Source organism: Sminthopsis crassicaudata, chromosome X, assembly GCF_048593235.1.
Source record: "Sminthopsis crassicaudata isolate SCR6 chromosome X, ASM4859323v1, whole genome shotgun sequence".
In the NCBI taxonomy this organism is placed as follows: Eukaryota; Metazoa; Chordata; class Mammalia; order Dasyuromorphia; family Dasyuridae; genus Sminthopsis; species Sminthopsis crassicaudata.
Window position 1 is genome coordinate 17,903,186 of NC_133623.1, and position 24,129 is coordinate 17,927,314.

The following is a 24,129-nucleotide window of genomic DNA, read 5'->3' on the forward strand; positions in this document are numbered from 1 at the left end:
ACCAAATTCTTTCTATTACACAAATAAGGTACTGATAACTTAACCAGGAAGAACTAAAACAAAGAACGAAATTTAGAAAGCAATTTCCTAATGAATATTTAACCAAAAATTTTGAACAAATTACTAGCAAGACTATTATAGCATTATATGACAAAGATTATATAGTTTGACAAGGTAGGATTTATGCCAGAATGCAGGTGGCAGAATATTAGGAAAACCATTGACACAGTTGACTATATCAATTATAAAAGCAAGAGAAATCATATAATTATCTCAATAGATGCTGAAAAAGTTTTTGACAAATACAGATCCCATTCCTATTAAAAATGCTAGAGAACAGAGGAATAAAGGGAGCCTTCCTTAAAATGATAACCAGCATCTATCTAAAACCACCAGCAAACATTATTTATAAAGAGGGATAAACCAGAATTCTTCCCAATAAGATGAGAAGTGAAGCACGGAAGGCAATTAGCACCACTGTTTATCAACATAGTATTAGAAATGTTAGCTAAAGCAATAAGAAAAGAAAAAAAAATAGTAGGAATTAGAATAGGCAACCAAGATTAAAAGGAATACAGAATGCTAGAACCCGATCTTTATAGCAAGTATTTCTGATAAAGACCCCATTTCTCAAATATATTGAGAACTAAGTCAAATTTATAAGAATACAAGTTATTCCCCAATTGATAAGTGGTCACAGGATATGACCTGGTAGTTTTCAGATGAAGAAATCAAAACTATCTACACACATGAGAAGAAGTGCTCTAAATCACTTTTGATTAGAGAAATACAAATTAAAACAATTCTGATGTACCACTCCACACCTATCAGATTGGCCAATATAACAAAAAAAGAAAGTGATAAATATTGGAGAGGATGTAAGAAAGCTGGGACATTAATTCGTTGTTGGAGTTTTGAATTGATCTAACCATTCTGGAAAACGATTTGAAACTATGCCCAATGAACAACAAAACTGTACATATCCTTTGACTCAGTAATACCACTACTAGATCTGTATCCCAACTAGATCACAAAAAAAGGGGAAAATAGCCTACATGTGGAAAAATATTATCAGCCCTTTTCATGGTGCCAAAATATTGGAAACTGAGGGTATGTACAGCAATCAGGGACTACCTGAATAAGTGGTGACGTATGAATAATGGAATATTATTGTTCAATAAGAAATGATTAATAGGCAGATTTCAGAAAAACATGGAAAGATTTATAACAAGCTGATGAAAAGTGAAATGGGCAGAAGAACTAGGAAAACAGCTTACATATCAGCATAATTGTGTAAAGATAAACTATGATTAACTCAGCTCTTCTCAGCAACACAATGATCCAAGACAAGTACAAAGGACAAACAAAGGAAAAAGCTATCCAGAACTAATGATCTCTAAATGAAGACTGAAACATTTTTTTTAACTTAAGCCAACTTATTCTTTCTTGTGACTTTTCTTCCCTTTGATCTGTTTTTTTTTTTTTAAATGAAGTACTATTTATCATTCAAGGGTAAGTAAAGCCAATATAATTTTAAAAAAATACAATCTAACTAATCTATTTATGTAATACTACCCCCAATTAAATTAATAATTTTAATATAAAGCCTTTTATTTTCAAAACATAGGCATCGTTTTCAACATTGACCCTTAAAAAATATTGTGTTCCAAATTGTTTCTCCCTCTCCTCCCCTAGATGGCAAGTAATCCAATATATTAAACATGTGTGATTCTTCTATACATATTTCCACAATTATCATGCTGCACAAGAAAAGTCTGATCTATTTCTTCTTTCACAACTAATATATTTTATATGATAGCATGTGTATAAACATATCAAACTGTCTGCTGCCATTTTTGGAAGAAGGGAGGGAGGGAAGAGAGAAGAAAAATTTGGATTTAAAAATCGTGGAAAAATGAATGCTAAAAATTTACTTGACATGTATCTGGGTAGAAAATAAAATACTATTTAAAAAAAAGGATAGAGAAAACTTCCACAAAGGTATCATCAATGAAGTCTCAGGTCAATTCACTCCTACCTTCAAGTAAAAGGATAAGTCTGAGAAATAAAATATTTTGAATTTGGAACATAATTTCCTATAAGTTGCTATTAACTTAATTTCATGAATATCTAATACCTCTGGTTAAGATAAGAAACATAATAAGAATAGATAATATTTCTGAGTTGTTACTAACCCTTTCCATAATATTTTAAGCAGCATCATTTCGTAGTTAATATGGTTGAAAATCTGTATAATTTTTAGAGCTACCGCTAGCTGATGACAACAGCTACACATTCTCACCTCAGGGTGCCAAAATGGGGAGTGGTTTAGGTTATGTTTTGTCAAAGGATTTGCTTCATCATTGTGTTTCATCTTGGGGTCACCCTGCACTGTATAATATAACCATACTCAGTTGTGGCGTCCATATTATCTTGCTGTCTTCTCCCCTGTAATGCTCAGAGGTGGAAACCAGGATTGACAAGAGCTGAATCAGCTCCTTTTCTGATGTAACATTCCCCAGTACTGACCATCCTCTATATTGCTACTACTTTCTTTTTCTTCCCTTTCCCCACAAATCTTTTGAATTTTCCCCAGGTACAATTATGTCTAATTACAACACTGTCGGTTTTTGGCATCTTCTGCCCCCTTTTCCCATCATTCCAAAACTATCAGTGCAAAAGTGAAAGGGGAAGCCACATGTAACTTAAGATTACTTTTGATTGTAATTTCATTCATGGATTTCCATGCTTAACATCTTCATTCTTAGCCTGATAAGTCTTCATTAGGACTACAAAGGTTTTCCAACATGGTTGGAGCTATCAGACTTCTCCTCATTGAGATGGCCTTCGAGAAACTAGGGTCACCTCTATGCTATGGCAGGGCAGATCAGAGTAGGACTTTGTGGGGGAAGGTCTATGGCACATCAAGGGGCTACTCTGCGTAGAATCTATGAAACAAGACAGAAAAGAATCAGATGGGAAAAGATGAAGGACACAGGCAGTGAGGAAAGAAATAGCCACACTGATGAAATAACACAATCATGTTATCAATGGACATTCAATTCAGACAAGACCAAAGTGGGAAGACCAGAACTAATCCCCATTCTTTCCTACTGATGGTGAAAATGGGAATCAATATCTATTAGATGGGGGTTAAATGCAGCTAACATCAGAGTCAATAACTACATGTGCCATCATTGTCTTGAAACTTATGCAAGAGTTCTAATGCCACCTTTCCATGTAAGGAGTTTTTTTAAAAAATCTATCTTTCATTTTGTTTTAATTTTTATCACTTAAGAAGTATTTATTTTCTTACTCCTCAGTCAAAAACAAAAATAAAAGCCTTGTACCAAATACGCACAATTGAACAAAATAAATGCCCACATTATCCATGCCCCGCCAAAATCTACATCTACGTCTTATTTTGTACTTTGAATCTGTCAGCCATAAGTAGATAGGTAGTATTCTTTATCACTACTTCTCTAGAATAACAGTTGTTCACCACTGTGATTAGTTCTGTCTTTCAAATTAGTTTTATCTTTAAAGCTATCTTTGAGACTCTAGGGGTATCATTCTTCTTTTTAATAACTTTTTTGAAAAATATTTTAAATTTTCCAATTACATGTAAAAACAATTTCAACATTTCACTCCAAATTTTGAGTTTCAAATTCTTTCCCTTCCTTTCTATCCTCCTCACACTCACCAAGATGCAAAACGCATTTCCATGTAAGTCATGATGTGAAAGAAAACACAGATTTAAAACCCCCCAACAAAAATAAAGAAAAAGTATGCTTCAATCTGCATTCAGACTTCACCTGTTCATCCTCTGCAAATGGACTGCACTTTTCATCACAAATCCTTCAAAACTCTCTTGGATCATTGTATTGCTGAGAATAGCTAAGTTTTTCATACTTGATCTTCATACAATATTACTGTTATTTGTGTACAATGTTCCCCAGGTTCTGTTCATTTCATTTTGCATCAGATCATGTTAGTCTTTCCAGATTTTTCTAAAAATATCCAGCTCATAATTTCTTATAGTAAAATAGTATCCTGTCACAATCAGTTGTTTATAGCAACTTGTTCAACCATTCCCCAATTGATGGACATCCCCTCAATTTCCAGTTCTTCTCCACCATTAAAAGAACTGCCATAAATACTTTTGTACATATAGGTCCTTTTCCTTTCTGCTTTTTAGCTCTTTGAGATACAGACCTAATAGTAGTACTGCTTGGTCAAAGGGTATGCATGGTTTTATAGTCCTCTGGGCATAGGTCCAAATTGCTCTCCAGAATGGTTTTAGATCAGTGTATAATTTTGCCAACAGCACATTAGTGTCTTAATTTTCCCACATCCCCTCCAACATTAGTCTTTTTTCTTTTCTGTCATATTAGCAAATCCAATAGGTATGGAGAGGTAGCTAAGAGTTGTTTCAATTTGCATTTCTTTAATCAATATTGATTTAGAGCATTTTTTCATGTCTATAGATAGCTTTGATGACTTCATTCGAAAACTGTCTATTCATATCCTTTCGCCATTTGTCAATAGTTTTCTACATATGTGACTAATGAGGTCATTATCAAAGAAATTTACTGGGTTTTTTTTTTCCCACAGTAACACTATATATTTTCCTCCATCCTAATTTTCTCACTTAGCCTATTTTCTCCTTTCAACCTGTCTATTCGCAAAAGTGTTTTGCTTCTTTTACTTCCCCCAATCTGCACTTCCTTCTACCATCACCTCCCTGTCTCATATTCCCTTCCCTTCCTACTGTCTTGTATTTTAAGAAAGATTTCTACAACCAACAGAGTGTGTATGGTATTCCCTCTATAAGCCAATTCTGATGAGAGTAAGATTCACATGTTCTCCTTCCACCTCCCCCATCTTCCCTTCCAATGTAATATCCCTTTGATACTACTTTTATCAAATAATTTATGCCATTCTACCTTTCCTTTTTCAGAGGCATCATTCTTAGCAATAGTTAATATAGAAGTATAAAATTTTAGAATCAGAAAGAACCTTAAGTCAGTTAGTCACTATCTATATGATTTGAAGCAAGGTACTTCGCCCACTATGATGGTTTGATTCCTTAAAATTACAGGACTCAAGGTGGCTCTTGGTCACAACCAGCACATCCTCTCAAGAAAAATGAATATATGGCATCTTTCTTAGATGAAAGACTCAGAGAGGTGAAGGAATTTGCCCACATAACTTATGATTGTCAAAGTCAGAATTTGAATATAAGACTTCCTAATTTCTAACAGATCAGGGGCTAGTTTGAAAGAGCCCCATAACTGCTATCAATGTGGCAATAAAGAATTCTAAAAAAGATATCAGTAAGAGTTCTTACATCACAACTGACCCTAGGGGTACGCAATCACAACCAGGATGCCCAAAGGTGAGGGGGAAAAATTCAGTTGCAGAGATACCAACCTAATTCCAGCCATCATCCTGGACTATCCTTGTCTAGACTATTGCAACAATATCCTAAGTAAGACTCTCCCCATTCAATCCATCTTTTATAGAGTTGCCAAAGTGATTTCCCTGAAGAATAGGTCTCACCATGTCACATACATTCCCCCTCAATAAACACCAGTGGTGGAGGAGGGAGGGTGGAGACAAGATGGCAAAATATAGGTAGCAATTTTCCCAAAATTTCCCTCCAAACAACTTTAAAACAATTCCTCAAATCAAATTTTGGAGCAGCATGGCGAACAAAACTTCAGAATGAGATATTTTTCTAGCTTAAGATAACTAAGAAGGTCAGCAGAATATGCCTGTGACACCAAGACAGGATCAGCCCAGAGCACACAACGAGCACCAGCAGGGGGCTTGGAGGCTACTGACACAGGAGCTTCAGGACTTTTCAGCCAAGAGATGGTAAGGAAGTTCAAAAACTTGTTCAAAAGAAATTACAAAGGATCCTTTACTAGTAATGGGTACAAGAGGCACTGATTGTCCATATGTGATTTAGCGTTGCTGTTCTAGGGCAGAGAGGAGCACAGAAGAATTAGTCACAAAGAAGCAGGGGCCCTGGTCACAGCTGCAAGGCAGAGGGGAGCCCTACTATTTTTGTGGCTACAAGAAAGCATGTAACCCTGCTCACTATTCCAAACAAGAGGGTATTAGAAACAGGGTGGCAAAGAAACAAACAATAAAAAAAGAACTTGACCATAAAAAGTTACTTGTGGTAGCAGGAAAGATCCAAGACAAACTCAGAAAAGGACAACAATGTGAAAACAGTTACAAAGCCTCAAAGAAAAATGCCCAACAAGAATTCCTGGAAGAGTTCAAGAAAGAGATGGGAATGGGAAAGGAAACATTGGGAAAAGAAATGAGTGATATTAAAATTATGAAAAGAAAATTAACATCATTCTAAAAACAAAAAGACAAAAATAATGAAGAAATTAATACTTTAAAAAACAAAATTGTCTATATAGTAAAAAAGCATAAACATTTCCTGAAGAAAAGAACTTCCTAAAAAGTAGAATTGATCAAGTAATAAAAATAATAAAAATTTGATCAAAAATAAAAGTAGAGGGGGGCGGAGCCAAGATGGCGGAGAGGAAACACACGACTCAGTGAGCGTCCTCACTCCCTCACAACCAATTAGATAAATTAAGTCTCAAAATTAGCTCAGGACTGATAGATACCACAAGGACTGGAAGCACGACTTACCAGCTGAAGAGAATCTGGAGTTTCAACAGGAAAGGTCAGTTCTCAGGGGAGGAATAAGAAAGACCAGCACAGACGGTGGGGTAGGGGCACACTGCGCCCATTGCGCTGGGAGGGGCTCTGGGATCAGAGAAGCCACTGAGGTAAAGGAATCTGGCACAGGCTGTTAGCTCTTCTCTGCTAATTATTTAGCAGTTCAGAAGAGAAAGCCAAAATATTTTAAAACTCAGATTAAATTTTCCCCGGACCCTGGGGGTGACTCGGCACCAGGGGGTGTGGCCTCAGCTACCTCCTGAGAATAGTTAAGAGACTGACAAGTGGGTGGATACGGCCCAAGGCAACACACACTGCCTAGCTTAGCTGGAGGGAGTGGAACTCAGCTCCAGGAAGTCCCAGAGAAGCGGAACCTTTGAACTAGGGACCGCGGTTTCTGGCAGACACTTCCAGTTTGAGCGCAGGGGCTTCTTACGTCACCTGCTGCAGACACCCACTCCCCACCCGGACACATAGGCTGAGCTTCCTGCAGTCTTCACTATTCTACGCCCTCGAAGCACAGCAGTGCTAATCACCTCTGAGGCACTCCCAGGGAGAGGGTGGGGAACTCTCTCCCAGAGCTCTCTCTTAGCTCAGGCGCAGGAGCCGGTGCATCCATCCGGTCTGGGAGGAAGCTGGTAAAGAAGTAAATAATTTCCTACCCCAGAGACAGACCCCAAAAGATTTTTTTTAAGTATGAACAAAAAAGCTAGAAAAACCATAGATTCCTTCTATACAGAGAAAGAGCGGGTGTCCAACCCCGAGGAAGTTGACAGCAGAGAATCAGATAACAACCTAAAGGGGAACGATTCCTGCCCCCCATCACATAACTCTCTCCTAGAAGAAGCTCTTAAGAAATTGAGGGAGATCGAAGAAAAATGGGGAAAGGAAAGAGAAGTTATGATAGAGAATAATAATGTCCTGAAATTGGAGTTGGAAAAAATAAAGAATTCACAGGAGATGCAGGGAAACAAAATTAGTGAATTAGAAAAGGTTAAAAAAACACAGGAAAGTAGGATTTCTGAATTGGAAAAGATAAAAAAGTCTCAAGAAAATAGAATTTCTGAATTGGAAAAAGAAAATAATTCTCAAAAAAAAAAAATTAGGGAAATGGAAAAAAACTCAATAGAGCAAAATAATTCATTTAAAAACGAAATTGGGCATTTACAAAAAGAACTAAAAACTGTGAAAGAAGAAAATAACTCCTTAAAAGTCAGGATGGAACAAATAGAAATGAATGATTCACAGAGAACCCAAGAATCAGTCAAACAAAACAAAAAAAATGAGAAGCTGGAGAACAACGTCAAATACTTACTGGGAAAATCTATAGACCTGGAAAATAGATCTAGGAGAGATAATCTGCGGATTATTGGACTTCCAGAAAACTATGACCAAAAAAAGAGCCTAGATTCTATTTTACAGGAAATTATCAAAGAGAACTGTCCAGAGATAATAGAAACAGAAGGGAAAGTAGATGTGGAAAGAATTAATCGAACTCCTTCTGAAATAGACCCTAAAAAAAGAACACCACGGAATATTGTGGCTAAGCTGCAGAATTACCACACAAAGGAGAAAATCCTGCAAGCAGCTAGAAAAAAACAATTTAAATACCAAGGTGCCACAATAAGGGTCACCCAAGATCTGGCTGCCTCCACATTAAAAGATAGAAGGGCCTGGAACCTGATATTCCGAAAGGCAAAAGATCAAGGACTGCAACCAAGAATGAACTACCCAGCTAAGTTTAGCATCTTTTTCCATGGAAGAAGATGGTCATTCAATGAAACAGAGGAATTCTATATGTTTCTAAGAAAAAAACCAGACTTAAACAAAAAATTTGATCTACATCCACAAGACTGAAGAGAAACAGAAAAAGGTACACAGAACCCTTGAGAACTGTAACTTTGTTGTGGGTATATAAAAAATACTCAAGGATAATTTGATTTTACTGATATAAAAGAAAAAAAGGGGGGTGTGGTAAAGGGAAGGAGGTCGGTTCAGAAAAAGGGGAAGGAGTGATAAAAAGAGGGAAACTACATCCCAGGAAGAGACATAGAAAATACACCATATCTGAGGGAACTTAGTGAGGGGGAGAATCATTGTGTGAATCTTACTCTCATCAGAAGAGGCTCAAAGAGTAAATAATTAACATATTTGTTTTTCAGAGAATTTTCTCTCACCTCATTAAAAGGGGGGAGAGGAAAAGGGGAAAGGAAAAGGAGAATAAGTGAAGGGACTTGGAGGGAGGGGGGAGGGATCCTAAAAAAAAAAAAAAAAAAAAAAAGAGGGAGGGTTGCGCGTCACAAGGGGGGTCTGTAAATTAAATATCGGGGAGGGGGATCAGGGGGGTCAAGGGAAAAAAGTATAATCTGGGGATAATACGATGGCAGGAAATACAGAATTAGTAATTTTAACTGTAAATGTAAATGGGATGAACGATCCCATCAAACGGAGACGGATAGCAGATTGGATCAAAAAGCAGAACCCTACAATATGTTGTCTACAGGAAACACACTTAAAGCAGGGAGATACATACAGAGTAAAGGTAAAAGGTTGGAACAGAGCTTATTATGCTTCAGGTAAAGCCAAAAAAGCAGGGGTAGCTATCCTTATCTCAGATCAAGCAAAAGCAGAAGTAGATCTCGTTAAAAAAGATAAGGAAGGAAACTATATCCTGCTGAAAGGTAGCATAAATAATGAAGCCATATCAATACTAAACATATATGCACCAAGTGGTATAGCATCTAACTTTCTAAAGGAAAAGTTAAGAGAACTGCAAGAAGAAATAGACAGTAAAACTATAATAGTGGGAGATCTCAACCTTGCACTCTCAGATTTAGACAAATCAAACCACAAAACAAACAAGAAAGAAATTAAAAAAGTAAATAGAACATTAGAAAAACTAGGTATGATAGACCTTTGGAGAAAACTGAATGGCAATAGGAAGGAATATACTTTCTTCTCAGCAGTTCATGGATCCTATACAAAAATTGACCATATATTAGGACATAAAGATCTCAAAATTAAATGTAGGAAGGCAGAAATAATAAATGCCTTCTTCTCAGATCACAATGCAATAAAAGCTACATTCAGTAAAAAGTTAGGGGTAAATAGACCAAAAAGTAATTGGAAACTGAATAATCTCATCTTAAAGAATGACTGGGTGAAAGAGCAAATTATAGAAACAATTAACAATTTCACCCAAGATAATGATAATGATGAGACATCATATCAAAATCTTTGGGATGCAGCTAAAGCAGTAATAAGGGGAAATTTTATATCTTTAGAGGCTTATTTGAAGAAAATTGAGAAAGAGAAGATTAATGAATTGGGCTTACAACTTAAAAGGCTAGAAAAAGACCAAATTATAAACCCCCAACCAAAAATTAAACTCGAAATACAAAAATTAAAAGGAGAAATCAATAAAATTGAAAGTAAAAAAACTATTGAATTAATAAATAAAACCAAAAGTTGGTTTTATGAAAAAGCCAATAAAATAGATAAACCTTTGGTAAATTTGATCAAAAAAAAGAAAGAGGAAAATCAAATTGATAGTCTTACAAATGAAAAGGGGGATCTTTCCACCAATGAAGAGGAAATTAGAGAAATAATAAGGAGTTACTTTGCCCAACTTTATGCCAATAAATTTGATAACTTAAGTGAAATGGATGACTTTCTCCAAAAATATAGGCTCCCTAGATTAACAGAGGAGGAGATAAATTGCTTAAATAGTCCCATTTCAGAAAAAGAAATAGAACAAGCTATTAATCAACTCCCCAGGAAAAAATCCCCAGGGCCAGATGGATTCACATGTGAATTCTACCAAACATTTAAAGAACAATTAGCCCCAATGTTATATAAATTATTTGAAAAAATAGGGGATGAAGGAGTCCTACCAAACTCCTTTTATGACACAGACATGGTACTGATACCTAAACCTGGTAGATCGAAAACTGAGAAAGAAAATTATAGACCAATCTCCTTAATGAATATTGATGCTAAAATCTTAAATAAGATATTAGCAAAAAGACTTCAGAAAATCATCTCCAAGATAATACACTATGATCAAGTAGGATTTATTCCAGGAATGCAGGGCTGGTTTAATATTAGGAAAACTATTAATATAATTGACCATATTAATAATCAAATTAATAAGAACCATATGATCATCTCAATAGATGCAGAAAAAGCATTTGACAAAATCCAACATCCATTCCTACTAAAAACTCTTGAGAGTATAGGAATAAATGGATTATTCCTTAGAATAATCAGGAGTATATATTTAAGACCGTCAGTAAGCATAATATGCAATAGAAATAAACTGCAACCTTTCCCTGTAAGATCAGGAGTGAAACAAGGTTGCCCACTATCACCATTACTATTCAATATAGTACTAGAAACGCTAGCCTCGGCAATAAGAGCCGAGAAAGAGATTCAAGGAATTAGAGTAGGAAATGAGGAAATCAAACTATCACTTTTTGCAGATGACATGATGGTATACTTAGAGAACCCCAAAGACTCTGCTAAAAAGCTACTAGAAATAATTCAAAATTTCAGCAAAGTGGCAGGATACAAAATAAATCCACATAAATCCTCGGCATTTTTATATATCACTAACAAAATGCAACAGCAAGAGATACAAAGAGAAATTCCATTCCAAACAAATGTTGAGAGTATAAAATATTTGGGAATCCATCTACCAAAGAAAAGTCAGGAATTATATGAGAAAAATTACAAAACACTTGCCACAAAAATAAAATCAGATTTAAATCATTGGAAAGACATTCAGTGCTCTTGGATAGGCCGAGCGAATATAATAAAGATGACAATACTCCCCAAACTAATCTATTTATTTAGTGCTATACCAATCAGACTCCCAAGAAACTATTTTAATGACCTAGAAAAAATAACAACAAAATTCATATGGAAGAATAAAAGGTCAAGAATTGCAAGGGAACTAATGAAAAAAAACTCAGAGGAAGGTGGTCTAAGTGTACCTGATCTAAAGCTATATTATATAGCAGCAGTCACCAAAACCATTTGGTATTGGCTACAAAATAGACCGGTAGATCAGTGGAACAGATTAGATACAAAGGACAAAAAAGGGTACATCTATAGCAATCTAATCTTTGACAAACCCAAAGATTCCAACATTAGGGATAAAAATTCATTATTCGGAAAAAACTGTTGGGAAAACTGGAAATTAGTATGGCAGAAATTAGATATGGATCCACACTTAACACCATATACCAAGATAAGATCAAAATGGGTCCATGATTTAGGCATAAAGAGGGAGATAATAAATAGATTGGAGGAACAGAGGATAATCTACCTCTCAGACTTGTGGAGGAGGAAGGAATTTATGACCAGAGGAGAACTAGAGATCATTATTGATCACAAAATAGAAGATTTTGATTACATCAAACTAAAAAGTTTCTGTACAAATAATACTAATGCAAACAAGATTAGAAGGGAAATAACAAATTGGGAAAATATTTTTAAAAACAAAGGTTCTGACAAAGGTCTCATTTCCAAAATATATAGAGAACTGACCCAAATTTATAAGAAACCGAACCATTCTCCAATTGATAAATGGTCAAAGGATATGAACAGACAATTCTCAGAGGAAGAAATTGAAACTATATCCACTCACATGAAAGAGTGTTCCAAATCACTACTGATCAGAGAAATGCAAATTAAGACCACTCTGAGATACCACTACACACCTGTCAGATTGGCTAAGATGACAGGAACAAATAATGACAAATGTTGGAGGGGATGTGGGGAAACTGGGACACTAATACATTGCTGGTGGAGTTGTGAAAGAATCCAGCCATTCTGGAGAGCAATCTGGAATTATGCCCAAAAAGTTATCAAATTGTGCATACCCTTTGACCCAGCAGCGCTACTACTGGGATTATATCCCAAAGAAATACTAAAGAGCGGAAAGAGACATATATGTGCCAAAATGTTTGTGGCAGCTCTTTTTGTTGTAGCTAGAAACTGGAGGATGAATGGATGTCCATCAGTTGGAGAATGGTTGGGTAAATTGTGGTATATGAAGGTTATGGAATATTATTGCTCTGTAAGAAATGACCAGCAGGAGGAATACAGAGAGGGTTGGAGAGACTTAAATCAACTGATGCTGAGTGAAATGAGCAGAACCAGAAGATCACTGTACACTTCAACAACAATGCTGTATGAGGATGTATTCTGATGGAAGTGGAAATCTTCAACATAAAGAAGATCCAACTCACTTCCAGTTGATCAATGATGGACAGAGGTAGCTGCACCCAGAGAAGAAACACTGGGAGGGGAATGAAAATTGTTAGCACTAATATCTGTCTGCCCAGGTTGCATGTACCTTCGGATTCTAATGTTTATTGTGCAACAAGAAAGTGATATTCGCACACATGTATTGTACCTAGACTATATTGTAACACATGTAAAATGTATGGTATTGCCTGTCGTCGGGGGGAGGGAATAGAGGGAGGGGGGGTAAATTGGAAAAATGAATACAAGGGATAATATTATAAAATATATATATATATATATATATAATAAAAAATATAATAAAAAAAAATTAAAAAAAAAAAATAAAAGTAATAAAAAGTTATAAAAACTCACTCAACAAAATAATTTCTTAAAAATTAAAATTGGGCAAGTGTTCACAACACAGCAAGAAACAACAAAACAAAGTCAGAAGACTGAAAAAAAAAGAGAAAACCGTGAAATATCTCATCAGAAAAATAACTGACAGATTAGAAAACAGACTGAGGAGAAAAAAATTGAAGAATTATTGAACTACCTGAATGTCATAATAGGAAAGAATCTGAACATCATATTTCAAGAAATTATCAAGGAACACTTCTCTGATTGCCTAAGGGTGAAACAGAAATTGAAAAAGAAAAAAACAACAACACTGAATACCTCCTGAAAGAAAACCCAAAATGAAAACTCCCAGGAATACTACAATTAAATCCCAGACCTTCCACATCAAGGAGAGCTTTTATAGTAGAGAAACATGGGAAGGAGAGAGACAAGATAACTTGAACCTCATTCTCATTGGAATTGATTCAAAGAGCAAAGAATAATACAAATATGCGCGCACACAGACACACACACACACACACACACACACATTCACAGACTAAGTTGGGTATAGAAATGTATCTTATCCAAAAAGGATATTAGAAGAGAGGGGCAAAATAAACAGTAGGGGTAGGGAGAGATGATAAAATATAGGGGAGGAAGAAATCAGAAACAAAAACATACTTTTGAGTAAAGGCAGGAAAAAAGAAAGAGAAGGTTGGATGGAAGGAAATATAGTCATTATAATTGTGAATGTGAATGGGATGAGCTCACCTATAAAATACCAGCAACATGTTCTTTATAAACAACAAACATGAAAAAGAAAGATACACACAGAATTAAAATAAAGGGCTGGAGCAAAATTTATTATGCTTTAGGTAAAGTAAAAAACACAGGAGTAGCAATCATGATCTCTGACAAAGCAAAAACAAAAATAGATCTAATTAAAAGGGATAATCAGGGAAACTATGTTTTACTAGGAAATTAAGACTATCAAAAAAATTTACAGCAAGTTTCTCTGATAAAGGCCTCCTTTCTCAAATATACAAATTCATCTTTTTAAAAAGGCACTTCTCAATTTATAAATCCTCAAAAAGACATGAACAGAAAGTTTTCAGAAGAAGAAATCAAAGTTATTTACAATTGTATAAAAAGGATCTAAATCAGTATTGATCAGAGAAATGCAAATGAAAATATCAGAAACAAATATTTAAGCAGATGAGAAAAAATAGGTACACTAATAAACTGATGGTGGAGCTGTGAACTGGTTCAACCATTGAAAATAATATGGAACTATGTCCAAAGGACTATCAAACTGTACACACTTTCTACTACCAGATCTGTTAGCCAAAAGATCAAAGACAAAGGAAAAGAATCAATATGTAAAAATAATTTATGGCAGCTATTTTGGAGGCAAACAATGAGAAAGAAATTGAATGGAGGATCTTCATTTAGGGAATGGCTGAACAACGTGTAGCATGATTACGCTACAGAAAGTGCTTTCAGAAAAACAAAACCACGGCAAGACTATACAAACTTAATCAAAATGAAGTGAAAACTGGGAGAGCATTGTGCACAGTAAAAGCAATGCTGTAATTATGAGCACTTGTGAAAGACTTGGCTACTTTGATCAAAACTGTGATCCAAGACAATTCCAAATAATTCATGAGGGAGAAAAAAATGCTATCTACCTCCAAAAAGAGAAATGATAACCTCTGAGTACAAACTGAAGTATAAAATTTTCTCACTTTCTTTATACTTTTTGCTTTATGGCTAATACAGAAATACGTTTTGCATGATTTTCCATGTTTGATTAATATCATATCGCTTATTTTTCAATGGATAGGGGAGAGATGGGAAGGAGGAAGATTTGGAACTCAAAATTTTAAAAATAAAATAATGTTAAAAATAAATAATAAAAAAATTTAACAGTTCAAAATTACCAGTGGATCATTATGGACTCTAGAATAAAACAAATTCCTTTGGTATTTGAATCTCTTTACAACTTGGTCTCTTCATGTCTTTACCATCTTATAACATTATCCTTCCTTCCATACATTCCATTCTACTGATCCTAGCCTTTCTATTCTTCAGATACTACACTCCAATTCCTAAGTATATAATTTTGCATTTGTAGTCCTTCAGGCATAGAATGCTCTTCCTCTTATTCCTACCCTTAGAAACCCTGGTTACCATCAAGAATCAGATCAAAAACTACCTCTTCTAGGAGACCTTTCTCAGTTCATCCAACTCATCCTACTAAAGCCTCCCTCCTCTAAGAGTGCCCTCCACACAAAGCAGGGCTTTCCTTTCCCATCTTCTTATTCTCTTAAAACAAATTGGTTAGTGAAATGAACCGAACCAGGAAAATATTGTACACAGTACATAATTACCTTAAAACCACAAAAATCATCACCATATCTATGTATTACTGACAAAGCCCAGCAACAAGAGATAGAAAGGGGAAGTCCATTAAAAATAACAGAAGACAAAATAAAATATTTGGGTGTTTACCTGCCCAGACAAACCTAGGAACTATAAGAACACAATTACAAAACACTTTTCACACAATTATAGTCAGATCTAAACAATTGGAAAAATATCAATAGCTCATAGGTAGGCCGAGCTAATATAATAAAAATGACAATTCTGCCTAAATTGGTCTACTTGTTCAGTGCCATACCAAACAAATTGCTAAAATATTATTTATTTTACAGAACTAGAAAAAACAACAAAATTTACCCGGAAGAACAAAAGAACAAGGATATCAAGAGAATTAATTAAAAAAAAAAAAAAAAAAAAAAAAAAGCAAAGGTTGGTGGCTTAGTGGTACCAAACCTAAAACTCTTATTTTCAGGGATAAGAATTAGCTATTCCACAAAAATTGCTGGGAAAACTGGAAAATGTCAGAAACAGATAAAACCTATATCTCACACACCATACTCAAATAAGGTCAAAATGGATACATGATTTGGGCATAAAGGATGATATCATAAAGAAATTAGGAGAACAAGGTATAATTTACCTATTAGATCAGTGGTCCACAAACTTTTAAAATAGGGGGCCAGTTCACTGCCCTTCAGACTGTTGGAGGGCCAGACTATAGTAAAAACAAACTCCCACTCTGTCTCCGCCCCTCAGCCCATTTGCCATAACCCGGCAGGCCGCATAAACGTCCTTAGCAGGCCGTGATTTGAGAACCCCTGTATTACATCTTGGGAAAAAGGAGGAATTTATGACCGAAGAACTAGAAAACATTACAAAAGGCAAAATGAACAACTTTACATTAAATTAAAAAGTTTCTGCATAAACAAAATCAACAAAATAAGATTAATAGGGAAGTACAAAGCTGGGAAAAAATTTTACAGCCAGTGTTTCTGATAAAGGTGTCATATCTAAAATAAATGAAGAATTCTGTCAAATTTATGAGTATACATGTCATTTCCCAATTGATAAATGGTCCAAAGGATATGAACAATTTTCAGATAACAAAATTCAAGCCATCTTCATATTAAAAAATGCTCTAAATCACTATTGATTCTAAAGAAATACAAATCAAAGGAACTGTGAGGTACCCCTTTACACCTCTCACATTGGTTAAGATGCCAGGAAAAGATAGTGATAAATGTTGGAAGGGATGTGGGAAAACTGGGACACTAATGCAAACCTGGGGGACTTCTGAACTCCTATTTTGGAAGTTTTTTGGAAGGCAATCTGTAACTCTGCCAAAGGGCTAACAATTATATATTTCCTTTAACCCAGCAGTGCCATTACTGGACCTGTATCCTAAAAACAAACAAACAAAAAAAAACCATAAAGGAGGGAAAACAATCCACATGTGAAAAATGTATGTAGCAGCTCTTTTTATGGTAGCAAAGAATTGCTACCATAAAAAGTGAGAAAGTGAGCAGATGCCCATCAATTGAGGAAGGGCAGAATAAGTTGTGGTATATGAAAGTAATGGCATATTATTGTTCTATAAAAATGATGAACAAGCTGACTTTAGAAAGGTCTGGAAAAATTTTCATGAACTGCTGCTGAGCAAAACAAGCAGAACCAGGAATACATTGTACAAAGTAACAGCAAGGTATGGGATTACCTGTCATGGGGGGAGGGAGTGGAGGGAGGGAGGGGATAATTTGGAAAAATGAATAAAAAAAAACCAAAGTAACAGCAAGAATGTGTGATGATCACCTATGAAAGACTTAGTTCTTCTTAGTGGTTCAAGGATCCAAGGCAATCCCACTAAACTTTGAACAGAAAACACCATCTATATTCAGAAAAAGAACTATAGAAATTGATTATAAATCAACACATTCCATGTTCACTTCTTTTTTCTATTTTTTTCTCTTGTGGGTTTTCTTTTGTTCTAATCTCGTCTCCCAACATGATTCATAAAGCAATGTGTATTAAAAAATAAATAAAATAAAAATCAAAACTATGTGATGATCAACTGTGATGGACTTAGCTCTTTTCATCAATGAGGTGATTCAAGAAAATTCCAATAGCCTTGCAATGGAAAGCACTATCTACACTCAGAGAGAGAACAAGGGAGACTGAATGTGGATCAAAGCAAAGTATTCTCACCTTTTCTGTTGTTGTTTGCTTGCTTCCCCCCCCCCCTCGTGGTTTTTCCCTTTTTTGTCTGAATTTTTTTTTTTTTGGCAGAACATGACTAATATGGAAATATGTTTAAAAGAAATGCACGTGGTTCAACCTCTCTCAGACTATTTGCTGTCTTGGGGAGGGAGGAACTGAGGGAGAGGAGGGAGAAAAATTTGGAACACAAAGTTTTACAAAAATGTATGTTGAAAATTATATTTATTTGGAAAAAAAGTACTACTGGGAAAAATGTCTCCCCTTAACTTTCCAAGAAAAGATGACTTACCAAATGGTTATGGTATCCAAAATGAAACTAAGTACAAGCTACATGCTCTGTGTCCTGGTTAGGACTCTATCCTCAATCCCTCCTGCCTGACAACCTCTCCCCCACACCCCAACTCTACTTACTGTCATTCCTGGGTCCATACTGACACCACAATGTTTTTTCTCTGGTTATCTTTGGTTATCATATTTTATGATGATGGTCCAAAAATCAGCTTTACATTGAAACAGAAGCCTTCTTTACAAAGGAGAAATATTCCTGAAATAGAATAATTTGTGAATAAGATTACTTGTAAGTTCCAGGAGTGAAACTAAAGACAGAATCAAAGTTCAGAACTGGTGGGCTGGCAGCTTCATTTTCTAAGCAGCTTACGCATGTAAATGATCCCATTACTTCCTTTTCCTAAGATTATGCTCAATGAGTATAATGCATACACACATAATATTAAGAGCATTAGCACATTGATTTTTTCAACTTGCAGGCTTCACACACTATTTTGAAGTTTCCTCTTCACTCCCTCCCCATTCTTGGGTTCAGTTTTCTCAAGTTGGACAGATGAGAAGAGAGCACCCAAAGGGTAGAAGTCAGAGACACAACTCTCTGGAGTCTCTGCACCTCATCCTATTAAAGCGAATACAATCTAGCAAAGTGAATTTCTGCTACCTCTTGGGCAACCAACAAGAATTTTTAGAGACAAAAATGTGTTTCATTGTTAATTAGAGTGACACCTCAAAGGAGTTCAAGGTGATGCATTTGCAAATGTATAAGGATGTATGTTTTCATCTGATTTATTTTTTTCTACTGTCTAGGAGCCCAATTAACATAGGCATGTTTTAAGAGCAGCTCAATAATATCACAGTAACTAAGAAAGTTAAGTCATTACTAAATCAACTATCACATGATGGGTTTTCAGGATGAGCTGAGTAACAGTGGTTTCTGCTAATTTCTTTTGATACTGGATACTAATTTCAAAGTCTTAAAATCACATTTTTAGCTAAAAAACGCTAATCAGTGCTTAGAGAATGCCACGCCCTTGTTAGTGATGTCCAGATGCATGATAGGTATGTGGGTACTTTTTGCGTGAGATTCTCTCCTTCCCGTCCCTGAAAATGCAGACTTCTACCACATACAGCAATTATTCATGATGGTATTTAAGGAGTTCATGGTAAATGTCAGTTTTCTATATGATGAATATCAGTAGCTGATTGACAGCTCATGCCTTCCACAAGTATTCTCCTGATGTTAAAAGAGAAAACAAAGAAGGCTTCAAGAACATTAAGCAGAATCCTTCTGGTGAACTCACGGGAGGACATGAACAAGCATCAACAAGGATAGGCAAACTGAGACAGGCTACGATCTGCAAGGTTGGAATGAATATCCACGGAGATGCTATCGTGAACTTATTGGAATATTAAAGAGTAGCATTTTTGTCAGTTGCATTTCTTCATTTATACCTCATATATAAATTTGCAAAGATTCTGCAATTTTTTCAGCATAAAGAATTCCTTGCTCCACTGCAGACTGCCACCTTGGTGTCCAAGAATACAGATGCTAATGAATTTCTCAAAGCACATGAAGGGTAAACTTAAGGTAACACAGTTAATCTTTGAGGAGGGACTTGAACTCAGGTTTTCTATCAGTACTCTTCCAAATTATACACTGTATCTAATCATCTGGCTAAAGGCCTATAACAAGCTGTATAAACAGTAAAGTCACTCACCAAGCATCTAAAACATTTTCCTAATATTTACAGGAACAATAACTCAAGTCCCTAGAAAACTTCCCTTTTCAAAATTACTTTGACTTTCTTTCTCCCTAGTCCAACACTTCATAAAAGGTATCTTTGCTGTATTTAGTATAGAACTACAGCGGGGAAAGAGGCTAATGGATTTCAACAATTTAGTGCAATTCTGGAAATCAAAAGTCTGAGGTCTGACTGTCAAAAATGCACAGATATCAAAGGATCAAAGAAACATAGCTGGAAGGGCATCTCACATGTTTGCAGTCCAATGTGCTCATTTTACAGAAGAAGAAATTATGGTGCAGGGAAAGGAAGTGACTAATATAGAATCACTCAAGAAACAAAAAGCCAGAGCCAGAACGGAGGTCCCGTGACTCTAGAATCAGCATTCTGTCTACATCCCATGGTCCCCTTCCTCCTACTTGTATCTCTACCTTTAGAAGCCCAAATCTGACTTAGGTTATTCATGTATAAACAGGTTAAATACATTTTCATATGAGTACAGGCAAAGAAATTTGGATAAAAGAATTTCTAACCATGCTTAACTCTAAAAGGTAATCATCTAAACAGTCTACTAGTAAAAGAGATGGTCAAGGTGGAGATACACTCACACTATGGGGACTCCTACTTTATTTTCCCCTCTTTCCCCCTCCTGCTGTCTGGCACTGACCGAAACCCAAGTAGTCTACTTCGCTGAGCATATGATTTCAATGAAATTCTGTTTCTTCGAGTCAGGTGGAAACCTACTACTTCTCAACAGCTATTAATCTACCGTCTTCCAGATCTTCCAGGTATTACCTTGCCCTGCCTCTAGTCCTCTGACACTATCATTTGATCACCCATACACGGTGTCCCCTCCCATTCACAAATGAGCTCTTAAAGAATTGGAGATTCCTCATCTTTTCTATTTGTATCGCCAGCGTATAGCCAAATCCTTGGCACAGGAAAGGCATTTAATAAATGTTGTTTCATTGTACCTATTTGTTGGAATCTGAGACCCTCCAGGCCACCTAGAGCCTTCATAAAACAAATTCACAAAGAGCTGCCAAAAGCCATCTACTGATGTGCTTCTTAAAAACAGTGCAATGCTTGTTCTTAGGTTATTACATCACATCTTTCCAAAGATGAGAATGATTGTGGCTTTATAACAACGTAATTAGCCCTAATGTGGCAGAGTAAACATTTGCTTTAACATTTAGGATTTGATTCATCAACTATTTATTAAGCACCTAAGCACTGTTCAAGGACAGTGCTGGAGATGGAAGGACAAAGCAGCTCATGTTCTGCTGAGAGGTCCATCGTGAACATGTCAAAAAATCTATGGTACACACAGCAGAATGCAAAGGGAGGGATGGTAAGTGAGAGGGTCAGCAGAGGCCTCCTGTGGAAGGCAGCGCTGGGGCTGTGCTGTAAAAGAAGCAGGGACTCTATGGCGCAGAGTAAGACTACACACATTCCACACATGGAGGAAAAGCAAGGAGACGGAGATCAAAGGCCACGTACAGACAACAGCCAGCCTCCTTCCTCCTTTTCTCTGTCCATATAGGATATCATACCCTTACCTAGAGATGCTCTTAAAAGCATTTTTTCTCACCTGCACGTCTGAACCCTCCCAAGATATCTTGGGGTTTATTGGCTAAACTTCTCTCAAGGACCAGGCCTTAAACCAAACCCACTCTGATTCTAATTGGCCACCAACAGGTCCTAGGCCAAGCCCCATCCGGTCATTGTTTTGGTCCAGATCAACTTGGACTGTGTAAATAGCAGTCATTTCTGCTTTGGCAAGAAACCCTGAAGGTCTTCCCCTCTCAGATTCTTTTATTTATGTTGTTTTGGACTAGGTGAAGAGGAGATTCTTTGTCTCAATTGCTCCCTAGCCTTAATCACTGAGTGCCTGTCACACTGAGACCTGGAAAAGATCTGAACTTAAAAAGGCCAAGGCTTCCCATTGCATGGGGGCCCATCTCCAGTCATCCTGATCTCCACCTGGCCAGATGGGTCTGGAGGGGAAAGTGAGGCAGGAGAGTCTGCACAGCCCTCCCCCTCACTTCAATCCAATTCATTCACAGGTCATAGCATCACCTCCCCATTGTCATGGTCCTGGTCCTCTTCAATGAAGGACAAACAACAGACAATACACAACAGCAGGCCAGTTTAAGAGAACTGGAGCACATCTGAAGAGGAAATATATGAACTAATACTAGAAAGATAGGTAGGAGGCAAATTGAGTAGGGCTTTAAATGTAAGAAGAGTAAATCTTTCTTTTTTCCTTGAAGTGAGAGGGAGCCAATGACTAATTTCTTTCATGGCAGGAAAATGAGACCAGCATGATCAAATCTATATTTTTAGGAGTATTGATCTTGAAATCATGTGACAGGATGGAAGAGAGGACAGATGCAGGCAGACCAATAAGAAAGCTAGGACCTGGGTACTTATCAGAGCAATTGATTGGTCAGCTGATTCACTTATTATGATGTACACAAACATCAGTCCAACTTGCATTTCCCTGGACAACACAGTCTTATGGATGCAACACATGTACAAAACACCAAAGCACAGTGGAAAGGCAAGGCCATTATCCTGATGATTCAGGGCCCCACAATGTTGTTTTTGAGGGAAAAAATGGGCTTCAGTACCTGAATGATCCCGATTAGCTGTCGACAGTGATTGAATTCACTGGATAATTGGTGACCTGTCTACTTTACTCTGCCTGGGTAAATACAGCCCAAGCATACAGATCCAACCATGACAGGTGCTGTAGAATTAAATAGAACCACAGAAAGATTGGTGCCTAGATCAAATGTGTTGCCTTTCCTTGCAGTACATTCATTATATCCTTGCTTGGAGCAATATTCTCAGCATCCCATCACCCACACGGCAGTGCTGGATGCCATTTTTGAAATGACCGTTCACCGGTGGTCTGCTTCCCAAGGAGACATTTCAGCTCTTTCTTCCAAAGGAGATTAAGAAATTGTGATGGAAGGGATTCATGGAAAACAAAGTCAATAATGGGAAGGGAGCCACACCCTTTTTGTGATTTTCCCCAGTGGCTTTAAGTTGCCAATTACTTCTGATAGAAATCTGAAGACCTATATATTGGCCAGTTATGAAAAAAACTCAGTTGGGGGGGCGGGGAGAGAATATTTTTGCTAAGGAATACCTGATATTCAAGCCAGTTTTCAGTATTACTACTACAATCTAAGTGACAGCATCAGCTTTTTACAGATCAGCTGAACTTCTATAGCTTTTGGTTGATTCCATCTATGGCTTGCCATTGCTTGTTAATGGCAGAAAATAATGTACCAGAAGATCAATAGCTCCAGGTACAGATTCCCAAAGTTATATGAGGGATGTAGCAGACAGAAGTGATACAGGGTCTCTGCCCACAAACTTCCCCCTACCTACACTTTATTTCTAGCAATATTTTAGAGAAAACTAGATCCTTCCTTCTTTTGTTTTGATAAATCAGTAGAAACCTCAGGATAAGTGGATGTCAGTGGCAAAAACTCATAAACATAGGCTGTTTTACGTTTCTTGGGTATTTTGAGGCAAGCCTCATCTGCCTATCTGCATCCCAGTGTCCCTTTCAGCCCCAAGATTCCATAGTCCAACAAAGCCATAACAGGAGGAAGTGCAGTCTATTCTTTTGGTGAATAGTATGGTTTTCTCTGGTCAAACATTTACATAATAAGGAGTCCCTATGCATTCAAAACGTTTATTTCTACCTGCTAGAATTCTCCGGATGACATCATTATGAAGATAATTTAAACAAAAGTAATCCTTTTTTTTTTTCGGTTTCAATTATTAGATATTATAGATGAAAAGTGTTAGAGACTATTGTCATAACTTTTCCTTTCCTATCAATGGGAAGACAGAGCCAATGAATGGACACCATGAAAAACTTAATTCATCCTTCTACAAGCAAACACACAAACACACAGTTAGTTAAGTACTTGTAGCAAGAAGGAGCTTATACCTTAGGGCAATCTGGTTCACAAAGGTGATTTTATACCCATAATCTAATTAAAATATTATGGTTTGATTTAGACTATATTGTTGTCAAGTTAATTTCCAACAATAAACAAAACTGCCTGGGAAATACTCTTAGTTCCTTTAAGAATGGTCACACTTCTGCAAAAAAATTATATAGTCACAAGATGTACTGATTTTTCCAATTAATTAGTCTTATTACCACTGCTCAGATGAG

General features: G+C 36.4%; 1 long non-coding RNA gene across 2 annotated transcripts in view; it reads right to left on the minus strand.

Moving 5' to 3' along the window:
- LOC141548395 (uncharacterized) overlaps nt 1–24,129 on the minus strand; it is a 273,611-nt gene that overhangs the window by 155,717 nt on the left and 93,765 nt on the right. For both annotated transcript variants that reach the window (XR_012483927.1, XR_012483928.1), the window contains exon 8: nt 18,307–18,439. This is a non-coding gene — a long non-coding RNA (uncharacterized LOC141548395). The remainder of the gene's footprint in view (nt 1–18,306; nt 18,440–24,129) is intronic.